This window comes from Sesamum indicum, linkage group LG7 (assembly GCF_026168435.1).
Source record: "Sesamum indicum cultivar Baizhima isolate 11 linkage group LG7, ASM2616843v1, whole genome shotgun sequence".
Classification (NCBI taxonomy): Eukaryota; Viridiplantae; Streptophyta; class Magnoliopsida; order Lamiales; family Pedaliaceae; genus Sesamum; species Sesamum indicum.
In genome coordinates this window covers 8132126-8148475 of record NC_142663.1, presented here as the reverse complement: position 1 = coordinate 8148475, position 16350 = coordinate 8132126, and the positions used below count along the sequence as shown (strand labels likewise).

General features: G+C 31.7%; 1 long non-coding RNA gene across 1 annotated transcript; it reads left to right on the top strand.

Moving 5' to 3' along the window:
• Nucleotides 1-9981: 9981 nt before the first annotated feature.
• Nucleotides 9982-16108, top strand: LOC148787525 (uncharacterized). The gene is made up of 2 exons (XR_016066482.1): nt 9982-10791; nt 15981-16108. It is a non-coding gene; the product is annotated as an uncharacterized LOC148787525 (long non-coding RNA).
• Nucleotides 16109-16350: the final 242 nt, after the last annotated feature.

Sequence of the window (16350 nt, the reverse complement as noted above, 5' to 3'; positions counted from 1 at the left end):
ATATGTAAATGTTACGTGGTTTAAAAAATTACGTTTAACGTCTCTGAGGTTTGATTTCGTCAACAAATACGTTCCTCATTCGTAAAAATTTATCGAATTTGCTAATACTAAAAAGAAAAATCGATATTTACCCCAATTAACTTATTACTGATCTATTGCAAGTCAAATAAATATTTTTATGATCAAACTACCCTCATACGTTTTCACGCATTAATGCATATGAGGAGGTATATTTTTACTGTTATAAGGATAGTTTAATTGAAAACATTGTTTGACCTGCAATAAATCAGAAATAAGTCAATTGAGGGTAAGTATCAATTATTATTCAATTTTTTTGTTAATATAAAAAAAATTGATAAGTTTTGACTAACGGAGGACTTACTTGTTAGGGTACAAATTGCATAAAATCCTTTTGTGTTTTCAAAATTTAGCTAAAAATTTCTTATGTTAAAAAAAATAGGCAAAAAACCTCTATGTTTTTTAAAATATTGCATACTTTCCGCTTCCATTAAATAAGTCCCAACGGTATTAATTTTTTATTAAATTGCCCGTTATACCCTTCTTATAACAACTATTGATCTTCAATTATAAAAATTGAATGGTCTAAATTTTAAGTAATTTAAAATATATTTTATTTATTTATTTATATATATACTATACATACATTATATAAAATATAGGGTAGATTATATTTTGCCATTCGAATTATGCCCGTTTTTACTTTCAAATCTAAACTTTTTTTGTATCAACTTACCGTCTCAACTTTGCGAAATTTGCACTTTACCATATATAATCATTCTTTTTGCTGATTTTTTTTGCCGAAAAACATCACATGTGCATATGTTAAAAATATCATATCACATAACTTTTAAGTATCACATGTGCACTGCATGTGATGTTTTCTTGACAAAGAACTTGGTGGAAAAATAGTTATAAGTGGCAAAGTACAAACTTTCGTAAAGTTGAGATAGTAAATTGAAACAAAAAAAGATTTAGATGCTAAAATGTAAAAAGAGTCATAATTCGAATGACAAAATATAATTTACCCTAAAATAATATATATATATATATATATGCATATAGATAACTATAGGTGGCAACGACCGCCATCTATTTTCAGCAACGTCGCCGTCGCCCCCTCCAAAGGGCCCACAGAAGAGCACGACCTCGCTTGCCGCCGCCACCCCCTTGTGGAAGAGGTGGCGAGTAGATCTCGGGCGATGTCGCCCAGATCCAAGATGACATCGCCCTCGTAGCTTAGACCTAGGCGACGGTGGTCGTTTTGAGAAGAAAGATGACCTCCATCGCCCAAGCGCCTATTGTTTTAAACATAAAATAAAAATAATTTACTTTTATTCAAATTTTAAATATACATTTAAATATTATTTATACTAAATAATGTAATTTAAAATAATTAATATTAATTTTTTGATATTTTGATATTTAATTAGTATATTTTATAAATAAAAAAATATAATTTAATAATAATTTAATTGAGTTAATAATATATAATTATGATAAGTAACTTGTATAATGCATATAAATTTTTATTTTGAAAAGTGAATTTTAGTATATTAAATTTGTATTATATTTTTAAAATTAAAAAAATTATATACTTTTTAGCTGTTTTTATATTTAACTTAATATATTCTATAAATAAATATAATTTATAATATATTTTCGAACTCAATAAGTATTTTGAATTAGTCAAATATATTAGAAATAAAATAATAATATAAATAAATCAACTTAAAATATATTTAAATGTGAAAGAAATGAGCAAAATAGACATTATATACTTAAAGTAACTCCAAAAAAGGCCAAAAAGTGAAACTCATTTGCACAATAGGCAAGTGTCATATACTTTCTGTTAGTTTCTAAGAGAGAGAGAGTTTTTTGTTATACTTTATAAAACATAAGGGTTTTTTGCCTATTAAATTAACACAGGAAATTTCTAGATATTTCACCAAAACACATGGAGGTGTTATGCAATTTATTCTTTATTATATGTAAGCAAATCTCAATGGTGTCAAATATAATTTTTTAAATTATAAAAAATTTATGTGTAATTAAACAAAACTTCAGGAAAGTATAACTATCCCTTACATTAATTATTTAATGTTTATCGAGCAAGAGCGAATAAATGGTCAAGTTTAGGGGAAAAAGAATTCTCCCTAATCAATACTGAAGTTTTTCATTGATCGTCACAAAAATTGTATCGATTTTCCTATAGTTTTCAAAATTATAATGTACACCTCATTGATGATACCACTTCAATCATTTGTCCTACAGCCCAAAACAAAGAATCAATGCCCCCATTCAACAGCTTAACAGGTCTGGCCTTATCCATTTAGAAGTAAGGTGTCAAGCTCATAATTTCTATATTTACACTAATCTACTAGATCAAAAAAGGGATAAATGCAATTTATCTCCCTGTGATATAAGAAATGAGCAAAAAACTCCTGGAAAAATATAAAGCAAATTACTCTCTGTGTTTTGAAAAATGAAACAAATTATCCCCCTATATAAACATTGATAACAGGGTAGTTTACTTCATTTTTTTAAACAATTTGTTAATTCTTTTTTTACAAGGGGGTATTTGCTCATTTCATATATCATAGGAAAGTAACCTGTAACCCGATCCAAAGATATGCTGAATGCAACAAGTTGACTCGTAACTCCAAATTTCAATTCTTTTATTTTTGTTAGTAGTTAGCTTATACAATTATCAAACGGTATATCTCACACGCTGTAACTACTTTTAAATTTTGCCCCAAATCGACCTATAAATAGAGGCCATAATGACAACTCGTATCACTCATTCTTCACATATTCTTTTCTCTTGATTTTTAACAAGTTTGTTGCACGTTTCACACTCCATATGCATTCACTAACACTCTAATATTTCACTAATTCACATTGATTACTGCAACATTATTTTTATATTATTTCAAATTTTCCAATTATCTCAGCTAATTAGTTTACCAATGACTTGAATTACTATTCCTTAATTATTTGGTGTTGTAGATTTCTCCTCAAGATTAAGACACATGATCACCATAGATTCCTTCATAATTAATAGCAGGTCGCCGACCTTAATGATTAATGTTTTAATAATCTTTTATTAAATTCAATTATTAAACTGCTATCTTAATTAATCAATGTTATATATATGATCGCCCTGAAATTGGGATTAGTGAGTGTATATGATTGGAGGCGTTGTCGACAATAATTGATGTTAGTTTGATTATTTGGTCGTGTTGTCCCCTTTCTCAACATAAAAACCCCCTCATGTACGAGGTTATACCTTCTTATGATTAACCTTAACAATTGGCCTCGAAAATTATATGTTAATTGTCTCCATCACATCATATATAGTCATCATCTTGATTTTGGAATTTTTGTCTTTGTTTCTCAGTACTAACCTCGATATTACTTATTTTTTTCTTTCAAAATAATGAGCTTAATTAGAAGAGTATAATCAATAATATTTTAGCTGGTCCGGTGATTGAAATTGAGATTCCATAAATACATTCAAGGTCTTAGTTCGAGTCTCATTAAAATATGAGTATTTATCTCATTTAATATGGATTTATTATTGAAATTCATATATTTTATCGAGTTATTGACATTGATATAATTATGTAATTATTGTTATTAAAAAAAATAAAAGTGCACAATGTGAATAAAGGAATTAATATTTAGAAGGATGTTGTATCTACTAATATTTTAATAAAGGAATTAATTACATTTAATCTACTAATACTTACTCCCAACAATTTAATTTTTGGATAATTTTTCCCTTATACTATATATAGATTGAATTCAAAGAATTTCTTTTTATTTTTAGTAATTTTGCATTTTAAGTTTAATTAAAATTTTCTTAATTTGAAAATATATCTTTTATCTAAAATAAAGTAAAATATAATTAGTGAGTTAAATAGTTTGAATATTGTTTTAGACTCAAAAAATTTTCATGAAAAGATTCTATTAATTTGGTAATAAAAATTAAGTTATTAAATATTTATTTTTTTAGACAAAAATGAATAATTACATATCGATTTTTTAACATATTTTCTTTAAAAAATATGATAAAATATATCTATTCATTTTTTGCTAAAAATATTTTAAAACTTTTGGTTAAGCATATATATATATATATATATATATTTGTCAATTTATTTTAAAAAGCATATATGAGTTGTTGGTTATATTATATTTATTGTGCTTCTACTATATATATAATATATTAAATTATACTCTATTTTTAAATGTAAATTCTTTACTTATTAAAAAAATTAATTAAAAAATAATTTGGTAATATTTAATGCAAAATACTAAAATATATATTAAAAATAATATAATTGTTCAAGGCATGAGGGGCATTTTTGTCCAACCAAAGGGATAAATGCTATATTTGTTAGTTTAGAAGATAAATATTACATGAGGAATAGTTTAGGGGGCAAACTGTATTTTATCCTATTAAAAAAGATGCATATATTGTATATAAGAAAATTATAATTTTTAAAATGATAGTTAAAATGGAGAAAAAATTATTTTATTTTTAACTGTGTAATTGTATTTTATAAAAATAATATTTTTTATTTATAAAGTACCCATTAAGTTTTAATTAACATATTCTTATTTATAAGTTTATTTTATTATTATAATGTTCAGCTTTAAATAATACAACTCAGTTGCACGTGCTTCCCACTAGTTTGATGAAATGACACAATTTGGTTGGTCTTTCGTAACCTGATTGACATCTTTTTTTTATTAACGATCATGAGATTAATATAGAATTTTAAAATCATCTCAATTTTAATATCATGAGATATTATTTAAATTGCCTTAAAATACTTTACTCTAATATACGAAATATTTGATTTATTCATAAATAAAAGTATATGTTTATAAATAATAATATAAAAATTCATGAGAAAAATGTATTACATTATTTTCAATATTAATATACCAAGAAATCCATTAATGTCAATTTCCATAACAATTAATTATAAAAAATAATAAATTATCATAAACTTGCAATTTGGGACGGAATTAATTGGGACCATGTGAGAGTCTGAGACATTCATATGACCTATAACCACTGGTCTTGATCATGTCAATAGGATGTTTTCCTGTCGAAAATTCACCTTTTGATTACCACAATCAACATATATGTCCAAGGCAATGCAATGTGTATGCAGCTTATGCAGTTGCATCGACGTTGAAGGCGAGTGATGTAGGGCATTGTTCCACTTGAGTGAGTATGGCTGCCATCTTAAAGAGGCAACCTACACCACAAATGACGTAGATGAGGGAGCTTTATATTAAGAAATGGGTCTTCACAAAGATGTTTTTCGTTTCAAAACTTGATAAAAATCATCGTCCATTGCGATATTAATATATCACCAATAATGTTTGTAACGGACATTAATTGCTAACTAGTAACGACTTCAATGGCAAATGTCATTACAAATTAGATAAGAATTTGCGACGGAATTGCATTGTAAAGTTTGTTGCGGGCTTATCATTGCAAATATCATTACAAATTATCGTAACATCTTGAACATTTTCATAGCAATTTTTGCTATAATTTGTTGCAGAATGTTTAGCGAAAAATTCATAGTAAAAATAAAATCGGGGTATGGAGAACTATTATTGTAGACCTCAAAGCCATTACAAGAGTATTTTCCGAAAGCCCATTTGAGAATTGATGGAATCTTGAATAAAATGGTATGATTTATGACTAAAGACCTTGTTATAAATATATTCAATATTAAGAAAATCTCCTAATTCTATGCTTTTATTTTAATGTAAATCAAATAATGTCTAAGAATTCATTATCCACTAGTGACATGGGTGGTTTGTGCTTGATATCAAACCCAAGCTGCCCTAGTGACATGTTTATGTTTTTTTTTGTCGTCAAGGTATTAACTTCGAGATGTTGAGTCCCATTTTCTTTCGGTAAAATTGCCCTCAATTAGGTAGTTTTTTTTTTTTTTTTTACAAAATGGCAAACTCTTATCTTCTCTCCTCACTGTCTCCGTTGTCAGCACCTCTCTTTTCTCCTTCCCCTTCCCTCCCCTATCGTAGCCGCCACCTCCCCCACCTCCCCACCTTGCCCCTCATCTCGGACACTATTGCCCACTTTGCCCCTAGCTCCATCTCCAGTAACCCTACCTCCCTCGCTCGTTTGGCCATTCTTTTTCATTTTCCCCTGCCCCCCCAATCCTCTGGCCTCTCTCTCTTTTCCTAGCGCCGCCACATCAGTTCTACATCCTCGCCTCCCCACTTTCCAACTCTTGCCTGGCCACCCCCTCCATCTTCCCCGCTCCCCCAAGCCCCCACCTCCATCTCCTAGCCTCGCCTGGCAGCGTCTATCTCAATCGTCCATCTCTCTCTCTCTCTCTATATATATACATATATATATATAACTTTTATATATATTATTTTACATAAATTTCATATAAAATATTATATATTATTTAAATTTCAGTTCTATATATAAATATATATTGCATTTTAATAATGCTAGTCGAAAAAGCTCAAGGGTGTTTTTGAAAAATACAAAGTACTCCATAAAGCAATCGCAAATTATGATCTAAAGTAAATATTATATTAGTTATATTTATTATTTTATCAATAAAAGTAAACATGAAATTGAACCACTTAATTTAATCAATTTTAACCCATTCCTAGTACATATCCCAAACTAATCCTATCTCACATAAATCCCATCTCCCTAAGTAAAACATAGTCTCAATGAATGAACTTCAATTATTGGCTTAGAACTCTAAGAATTGTTCTTGATTTTGAGAATCAAATTTATGTTTGGATAAATCACACCCCGCAATCCTACTAGAAGGATCCTCCCGTGAAAAATGTGTGACGTTTGAGAAGTAGGCTGAGATGACAGGAAGGCCGCAATATCATGCTGACCTCAATGATGAGCAAGCTCCAGAAACAACATGATATGCTTGCGCATGCTTCGTCAATTGTGTTGTGCTTATAAGAGTTATACACAATTCCTGATATGCATATACGATATGTAGCAATGAAGGCATTCTTTGTCACGAAAATGGCTGAAGGATAATTTGGTCCTGAGCACTACATCAAGATGCTCTTGCTTGTTGATATGTTCCTCAAGTCTTTTTCTCCCTCCTTCGACCCCTTTGTTGTCAATTTCAATATGAATGGGCTTGAGAAGTCTATTCTAGAATTGATCAACATGTTGGTACAATACTAAGTAACGGTAAAAAAGTCCGCGCCTGTATTAATTGGGGAAGCTTTGACATCCAAGAAGGCCCAACATTCGTAAAAGAAAAGAGCAATGTCAAAGTAGTAGCCCTAGCGGCCCAAGAAGTCAAGCCTATTGGTAATGGGAAGCGAAAGGCGGTCAAGAAGGCTAATCGAACAAATGACGTGTGTCATTACTGCCATTAGGAAGGACATCGGAAGAGGAATTGCTAGAAGTTTCTTGTATCTATCAAAGGAGATGCGTTTGTTGTTGAAGTTAATATGATTGCTAACTCTGCTGTGAAGCTTAAATCTGTAATTATTTGCAGGTGAAGGCAAGAATCAGAAAGCTAAGTGAAGGGAAAGTGGTCTTGCGACTTGGTCTTGACAATCAAGTTGCTGCGAAAGATGTAGGACTAGTTGGCTTTGACATTAGTGATTATGTTAGAATAGTTTTTGAAGAAAGGAATAATTTCTTTTTGTATTGCACAACTTATACAGCAGCTATATTTAAAGTTCCTTACCCTTTAGTTTAGGGATTCAATCTATCAAAATCTCTAATTTAAAAGAGATTAATGATCCTATAATATCTCCTACCTACAGTTAAGATATTATCTTGATTCAGTAAGATACCCTCCTATTTACATCTCATATATTATTTCCTATATAAAGCTAAAATATCATTTTATATTTATAATTAAAATACAAGATCTGGTTAATTATATTGCTCATTTTCATCACTCCCCCTCTAGCTGGCGGATATGTAGATGTTACCCGTTCCCAACTTGCCCATAACTTTTTCAAATTGTACACTTGCTAGCACCTTAGTCAACATGTCTGCCATTTGTTTCCTTGTTGTAACATATGGAGTGCAGATGAGTCCACTTTTCAGATTTTCTTTTATAATGTGCCAATCAATTTCAATGTGTTTAGTTCTATCATGTTGTACCGAGTTGTGTGCAATGCTAATTGCTAACTTATTGTCATAATAAAGTCCCATAGGTCCTTGCCACTTAATTTTGAGGTCATTCAAGATGATACTTATCCATAAAAGCTCACATATGCCATGATCTATAGCTTTAAATTCTGCTTCAGCACTTAATCTAGCGACTACAAATTGTTTCTTACTTCTTCAAGTGATCAAGTTGCCAAAAAACATAGTGCAGTATCCAGTTGTTGACTTTCTGTCAGTAATCGAACTTGCCGAATCCACATCGGTATAAGATTTGATTGTTCAAAACAAACACAAACTAGACAAATAAGAAAACATACATATTTGGCATGCTAGGCTCGACCATATATCTCAAGTTAGCATAAGGTTGGTAGACTTAAAGAGTCTAGAAATAAATGGTTTTTATAACAATCTATCGGCCTGTGAGTCCTGTCTAAAAGAAAAAATGACCAAGAAATCCTTGTTTGGACAAAGCACACTTGTCAATGGTCTGTTGGATTTGATTCATTCAAATGTCAAATGGCAGCTAAATACCCGGGCCAGAGGTGGGTTCAACTATATCATAACATTTATCGATGACCACTCATAGTATGATTACGATTATTTGATGAAGTACAAGTCTAAGCTTTAAAGTGGACAACTAAACTAGTCACAAAATTAAAAGCCTTTCGATCGGATCAAAGTGGTAAGTTCTTAAACTATTTAAAGGAGAATGGGATTCTCTTTTAAATGATCCCTCACTGAATGCCACAGCTGAACATTGTCTTTGAAAATAAGAATTGAACCCTAATAGACATGGTTCGATCTGTGATGAGTTTCGCTACACTCTTGAAACGACAGCCAAATTGTTCAATTTGAAGCCTTTTAAGGCCATACTCGGACACCATATGGAATATAGCATTCAAATCCTGCTTCCTATAGATACTTTCAGGTATGGGGAAGTCCTTCATATGTCAAGATACTGGTGAAAGCCAAGCTAGATTCGAGATCTAATTTGTGAAGGTTCATCCGTTATGCGAAAAAAAAACTATGGGGTATTATTTTTATGATTCCTTGGAACAAAATGTATTTGTTTTGAGAAACATACATTCTGTTTGAATTTGTATTTTGAATATTTTGTTTTGTGTTTTGGAGATAGAGAGAGAAAAATAGAGATAAATAAGTGTGTGTGAAAATAGATGATATGCTTGGATTTGTGTTTTGAGATAATTTAAAATATTTTAAAATAAGTAGTGTAGGTTTGATGTTGGGATTTGGGAGACAAAAAATCACTGTTCATTGTCAAATCATATCAAGGGTTTCGAGAGCCACCGATGCAAAAACTTCAACCATTCTGGCGAATTTTTCCCAGACGAAATTGCCGAATCTAGCGGTCAATGGACGATTGCAAAGGTACTTCAAGATAAGAAGTGGGTTTAGAAACAAATCCGCTCGGTGCTGTTAGGTTGTGAATGAGTAATGGAGATATGATGCTTTGTACAATTGATCTCTTTAGTTCACCAACTGCCTTCATTTTATATATGTGCATACCAACTTCTATCCCTACTTGACACAAACTCTACGCATTGTACAAATTCTTTTCTCCTCTTATCATTTCTTGCAAATTGGAAGTTTTAAATTCTTTCTCCCATATTTCACACTTTCTAGATTCTCACTTTCAATTTAAGTTAAAGCAAAGAATCGGCTACTCATAACACAAGTTCAAGAAATCCCTTTCAGATTTAATTTAAATTCTAATCCTAGGTACAAATTCTTTTCTCCTCTTTCACACAAATTTATTGATGGGGAGATCCTTACTCCTTTGAATGAGAGGACATTACACACTAGAAGTAACAGGACATTCTTGAATGGATTTCGTTATAGGCGGAAAGATAATATAAGAATTACTAATTATTCGTGTTTGCATGCATAATAAAGCAGTTTATGAAACAGTAATGCCATAAAAGGATCAAGACCCAAGAGGGCTTGACTTAGCATCTAGGAATTCATAGAAATCCTTTATCTATAATCAAACTTCGGTTTTAATTGTTTCTATATGTATGAAACTATATATCAGCATTAACATTTGTAGATGTGCATAAATACAGAAGAGGATCCCTGGATTACATCAAAATGTATCAACTAGCTCGACAACTATAACTGATGCCTATGAGCCTATTGAAGAGGGCCTAAATCCATAAGTTCCTTCATTTGAGTTACTGAGAATACCAAATCATAACTAGAATTAAATTCCTTCTTGGAAGTCCTTTCCTAACTCAAACTTCCCATATATATTTTACTTTTTCCTTACTTGAACTTCAAGTTTCATTCTACTACAAATACATAATACATACCCGAACCCTATATATATAAACTCCTTAATTCTTCTCTTTTCCTCACTTCCCACATCTCTTTCTCATCGGTTGAACGCCTCAGAGGTATTTCTTCGATGTGGTGGAGATTCCAATGAAGCATGGGAGAAATTGGTGCTGGAGCCTAGTATGAACATTGTGGCTCGTTTCATTTGCAAAGAAAACATAGATCCGAAACCAACTGTCGGTACTTCATCCAATGCCATTGCAGTAGCTTCTACAAACAACAAGTGGATCGGAAGATTCTTGGTGAGCTTCGGGGTTTCATAAGTCTCACTTCCATATGAGTATGGTCAATGATGGATGTAATTCGAACTTAAACTAAATTAATACTTACTTCCATATGATGCTTCTACAAACGTACAAACAAAATTTATTTATATATCTTTTATATATAAATATGTATATATATAAATATTGTATATTTAATGTTGTATTTTTTGGAGACAAAAATTACTATTTATTGTCAAATCATGACTCTTTTATATTATATATATATAAGTGTATATATATAAAAAAATAAAAAATAAAAAAACACACAGATAAGGTGTAAAAATACAAAAACAAACATTGCGTGTGTTTTATCTTGTTTTGGAAAAAGTGAAAATATAAAACCAAACAAAGCCATAGTGTTCCTGGAAAGGGGTTTTCCACCAGATATTCGATGTGAGTAATTTCTTATCTACCCCAACAGTTCCCACTGACGAGATACAAAGGTTAGCCGGAGTGTCCCAACCGCCTATAAGGTATGCTGGGCCTGATCAATCAATTAGATAGTGGTCTAACGATATAAGAAGAGGTGATGTGAGATATCGATTCAGAAAAATAGCTTGAGGTCATGAAATCTGATATGGACTTCATAGATTCCAATAATGTGGGACCTTGGTAAATCCATCTAAAAGAGGCCCAGTTGAGTGTAAATGGGATTATAAATGGAAAATTGGATCCGATGGGGAGGTCAAAACCTTCAAGGCTTGGTTAGTGGCAAAAGGTTACACTCAGAGGTCTAGAGTTAAGTATGAGGAAACCTACTCGCCGATGATCATGGTTGATGCGTTAAAAAACTGCATGGATCCAAATGATATGGAGTATGCTCAAAGCTTGGATAAAATCTAATGCAAATTATGAAGAGGAGACCTGCAAAAAAGGTGTTAGCACTCTGACGTGCAAACTAGTACTGAATTTGAGATGTAACAAAGCCAAAAAGTTAATAAATGTATTTAACATCGAGATTTGGTGAATAAAGTCGGTAAAAAATTCAAAAATGTACTTGTAGAGTACTTAGAGATTGTTTAAAGAGTGAAAGAGATGATTTAGAGGGTAAGAGAAGTGTGAGGGACGTGAAGAGGACATCCAGAGAGTGAGAAAGGTGTCAAGAAGGTCTCAGAAAGTGCCCTCAATATGGAAGAGTCAAGCTATATTTATAGAGGATACCCTCTTCCGATAGGGCTCTGCATGTTTCCTCCATTTTCAGAAAAAGTGATTGAAGCCTTTGGATAAGCCATAATTTGTTCTTATATTCTATTAATATTGTTGTTGAAGCTTATTTCTGAATTGGGATGACTCTTCATCAGTAAAGACTCCTAACTGCTAGGGAGTCCAAGGCTTTGGGGAAACCTCCCTCGTCTGCTGGGACTCTGTACACTACCTTTATTCTCAAGAAAAGAGGGCGAAATATGCGGGGATAAGGCAGGATTCTCTTATCTTCAACTGATCAGCTCACAACAATCCGTTTAGGTTTAAGAATCCTAATTGTTGGGAGTCCTTCCTTACTTTGTCTTGGGAGACCCCTCACCTGTGAGGATTCTTAGCCGCCAAGGGGGGGTCCTCCTAGGGCTAATGTGGTCCAATGTGGCTGTTGACCTCGGGGTCGACGAGATGCCATGTGGGAGAGTGGGCTATCACATATGTGGGCCTTTTGGGCCTAATATTTATCGGGGTTTGATGGTCCGATTAGGAGGATGCCTTCAACCTCCTTCCTTTTCCAATCTGTTTTCTAGGGACGACCCCCAAGACCGCCTGTCAAGCGTTCTTTTGGACCTTTTAAGATGTTATGGGCCTCTCATTTCTTTCTTATATTTGGATCGCTTGAGCCCCTTTGGGCCAACTTATTTTTATGTACATCAATGGCCAAATCTGAGCATCACTTCCAAGTCAACCCTAACTGCACTCGTTTACTTAATGAATTTTCTATTTTTGAAAAAGATCGAAAAAATGTGAATGTTGGAAAACCAAAATCAACATAGCATAACCAACAACCCTCTTAGCTCAGACTGATGCAGCTCATCTCATGACAACATAACAAGAACAAGAGGACCCTATTTAAGACATTCTCATAAGTAGAAATAAACGAGATCAGCAAGATAAGAGCTTTGCCCTAACAGTCTATACAAATACACACTACTAGAGTAGGTATAGAGAAATATACCTAGAATACCAATTTTTCTAACTCCAATGGAATTATCCAACCCAATTATGTAAATAGCCCAAGCCCATTTAAGGTAAAATTGTCATGTCATACTACACAAATACCAAAGTGCAATATACCACCTCCAGACCAGTTGAAACCTGTTAGTGAAATCGAGCCAGTCTGGGCCTATTTTCAACTCGCTAGTGGGACCAAACCGCTTAACTAACATGTCAGCAACACCTTGCGCCTATGATGACACATCAACCTGAGGACATATCAGTAGGGAATAACCACGGGAGCTGAAATTTAGGTATAAGCCTAGGTTGGCCGAGTAGGTAATAGATTCACCCCTAAAAAATGATTTTCCTGCTATTGTGGAGTTTCGATTCCTGCTAGTGTGCAACGTGGATAATGTTAGGGTAGTGTCTAACGTGCCAACGAGTTGATAAAATGTAAAACTAGGAAGCTTGATCCTTGAAAAAAATATATATATTTTTTTTGTTTCCATTTATAATATTAAGGCATTCTTCATTCAATATTTGTCTAATTTGTATGTGCAAAAAGAATGAAGCCCCTAGACCGTATATGATGATGGCACATGGTTACACATTTGATGGTAATCATAAAATATGCGTTCAATGCCTTGGATTTACAAGTTCCAAGCCAATGATCAATGAGATGGGGATATCATTGATCCCCTCGAGGCTTGCTCACACGATACATACTCTTTTGAAGGGAACATCTAGTTTCATAAACGTTGGTGTGGGATGCTAATATGTGTGAGAGGGTGCTCGTCGGAAAAAATGAACTAAACGAATTTAAAGAAAATTTTTCATTGGAGTGACAACGTCAAACTTTGAATTTCCTTACATTACAGTGCAAGACTAGTCCTTACGACTTGAGGTACCATAATGATCTCTCTTGTACTTTGATTTATTTCTTAGTCATTTAGGTTATCATTAAAGGAGATATTTTGTGTACAAACTCATATAATATGAAGGTCAATAAATGGCACGTCCGAAAATCATCAATCTGACCTTAAAGGAGATCTCCTATACTCTTCTGATATTTCTGATTGATAAATCATTGGCCAAGGTATTGCACCAACTAGGAACGGGGTTTTCTAAGTTAACTCTTTATAATCAAGAAATAAAAAGAAGTGATGTATGATTATTTGACCCAATGAAAGGTTTCGACTCACTACCCATACCTTAGACTCAATTAGGAGATAATTGATTATATGACCTTACTTGCATGGTACTCATTATCCAAAAGTTGGGGACCTTCAATTAGAGATAGAGCTTCAAGGAGTGTTGCTAGATGCCAATCATGATCGATAGGTTCTTGGAGTTAAGGTGTTAATTACAAGATAATTTAATTAATATAATGAATTAAATTTTGCAAATCACAATAGTTGTGAATCCATGACTATCAGTAGGGTGAACCTAAAAATCACACATTTACTCAGAGAAGCTCACATTTTAATTAATTAATTCAATGGTTGAATTAAAATTTTGATAAATAGGACTAATCCAAGAACCACTTAATTCAAATATTGAATTATGGATGTAGAAATATTAACTATAGTAGTTACTAGTCCTTGAGTTCAATTATTGAGTTGTATGAAGAATTTAATTAGATTAAATTAGGACATATTTAATTCAACTAAACAAGCTCAAAATAAATATAAAATTAATTCGACGAAACAAGCTCCTTGATTAATTTTGTAGGACAAAATTAATTAATAAAATTTGTAAAATTTTATTAAAATAAATTGTTTAAATATGATTTGCCTCAAATATTTTGTAGACAAAATCTTCTTATTGGAGAGTATCTATTTTGACATAAATAAATTAATTAAAAAATTAATTTATTGTTTGGAAAAGAATTAAAATAGAAATTGATCCCCAACCCTCCTACTTATGGGGTGGAATGCCGGCCAACCTTATATAGAAAAGCCAAAAAATGCCCGCCCCCCATGATACACCCCCATCTCCTCTCAAATAAGCCTAGGCACCAAGTTGGATACCGTGAGAGGAGCAATGTTTAGGGCTCTATGAATTTAAGATAGTCATTTATGGATAGATAACTCTTGACAGTATTTCTTGACAGACTATTAGGGGTGTGTAATTTTTTATTAAATGATCGAAAACCGACATAATCGAATGTTCGATTTTACTGAATGTCAAATAAAAAATTCAATTCAGTATTCTGTTCAATTTTTAGTTTGTTATTCCGGTTAACCGAATCGAACAAATACCAAAGTTTTAAATATATAGATATATAAATATTAAATATTACTACTTATAAAAAAATAGTATTGTTATGGTTAATACATATTGATTATAATTATTGAATAACAAATAATTTACAAACTAACATATTAACATTACATTATAATTAATTTTTTATTTTACAAAATCGAAATAAATCAAAATAAATTCAATTTTTACTTAATTGAATCAAGTATTTCAGTTCGATATTCGGTACGCCATTTCCGCATATCAAAATCTCAATTATCCAAAATGAACACCCCTACCAACTACATCAATCGGAGTGCAAAATGTGTATTAATTCTATTTAATCCTTTTCACACTTATTTGGTGATTCCTCATGATCTATTATTCAAAAGGGTAAAAACTTGTATAATGTAAAATTATGCATGACGGTTTAATTGTTAAAAAATTTAAATTCCGTTGCACCTCCCTATCCGTAATTTTTGAACCCTACAAATAATGTGACATACAGTTGGATCAATACAATCCCATAAAAATATATAGTGTTCTCCAAGAATTCGAGGATACAAAAATCATGCTTAACCAATCCCCTAATTATCTCATCTGACTCCTATAAATAAAATTTTAGGTAAATCGAAGAAGGTAACTTAGCTTCACAACTTCACCTAACTTTACTTAATCGGCCACTTACTTAGCTTACTGATTTTTACATATTTTCTGCATATTCTTGCTTTAATCCTCTCAAAATTCTTATTAATTTAAGCATTAAACTATCAATCTTTATTTTGCAGGTCAGTTCCGAAAAATCTTAAAACCCTTAATCAGGGAAAGGATAGCTTGGTTGTGTTTCATGTACGAACATAATTTTTGTATCATTTTGCCCCTTTCTTCATAATAAAATTGAGATAAATTCCAACTAGATCAAGTTTTGGTAAAAACTATGTAATATTTATTATTTTTAATACCATTATAATTATTTTTTATTTGATTGTCCATTATACCCATAAACAACATAGTCTTTCAATTCTCTCATTAATCTTAAGGACGAAGTTATTATTAAAATTTAATTACAATATGTATTTTATAATTAATTATAAATCCAAATACTATAATCATTTATAATTATATATTTCAAATATTGTGTTTCTATACCCAAAGAAA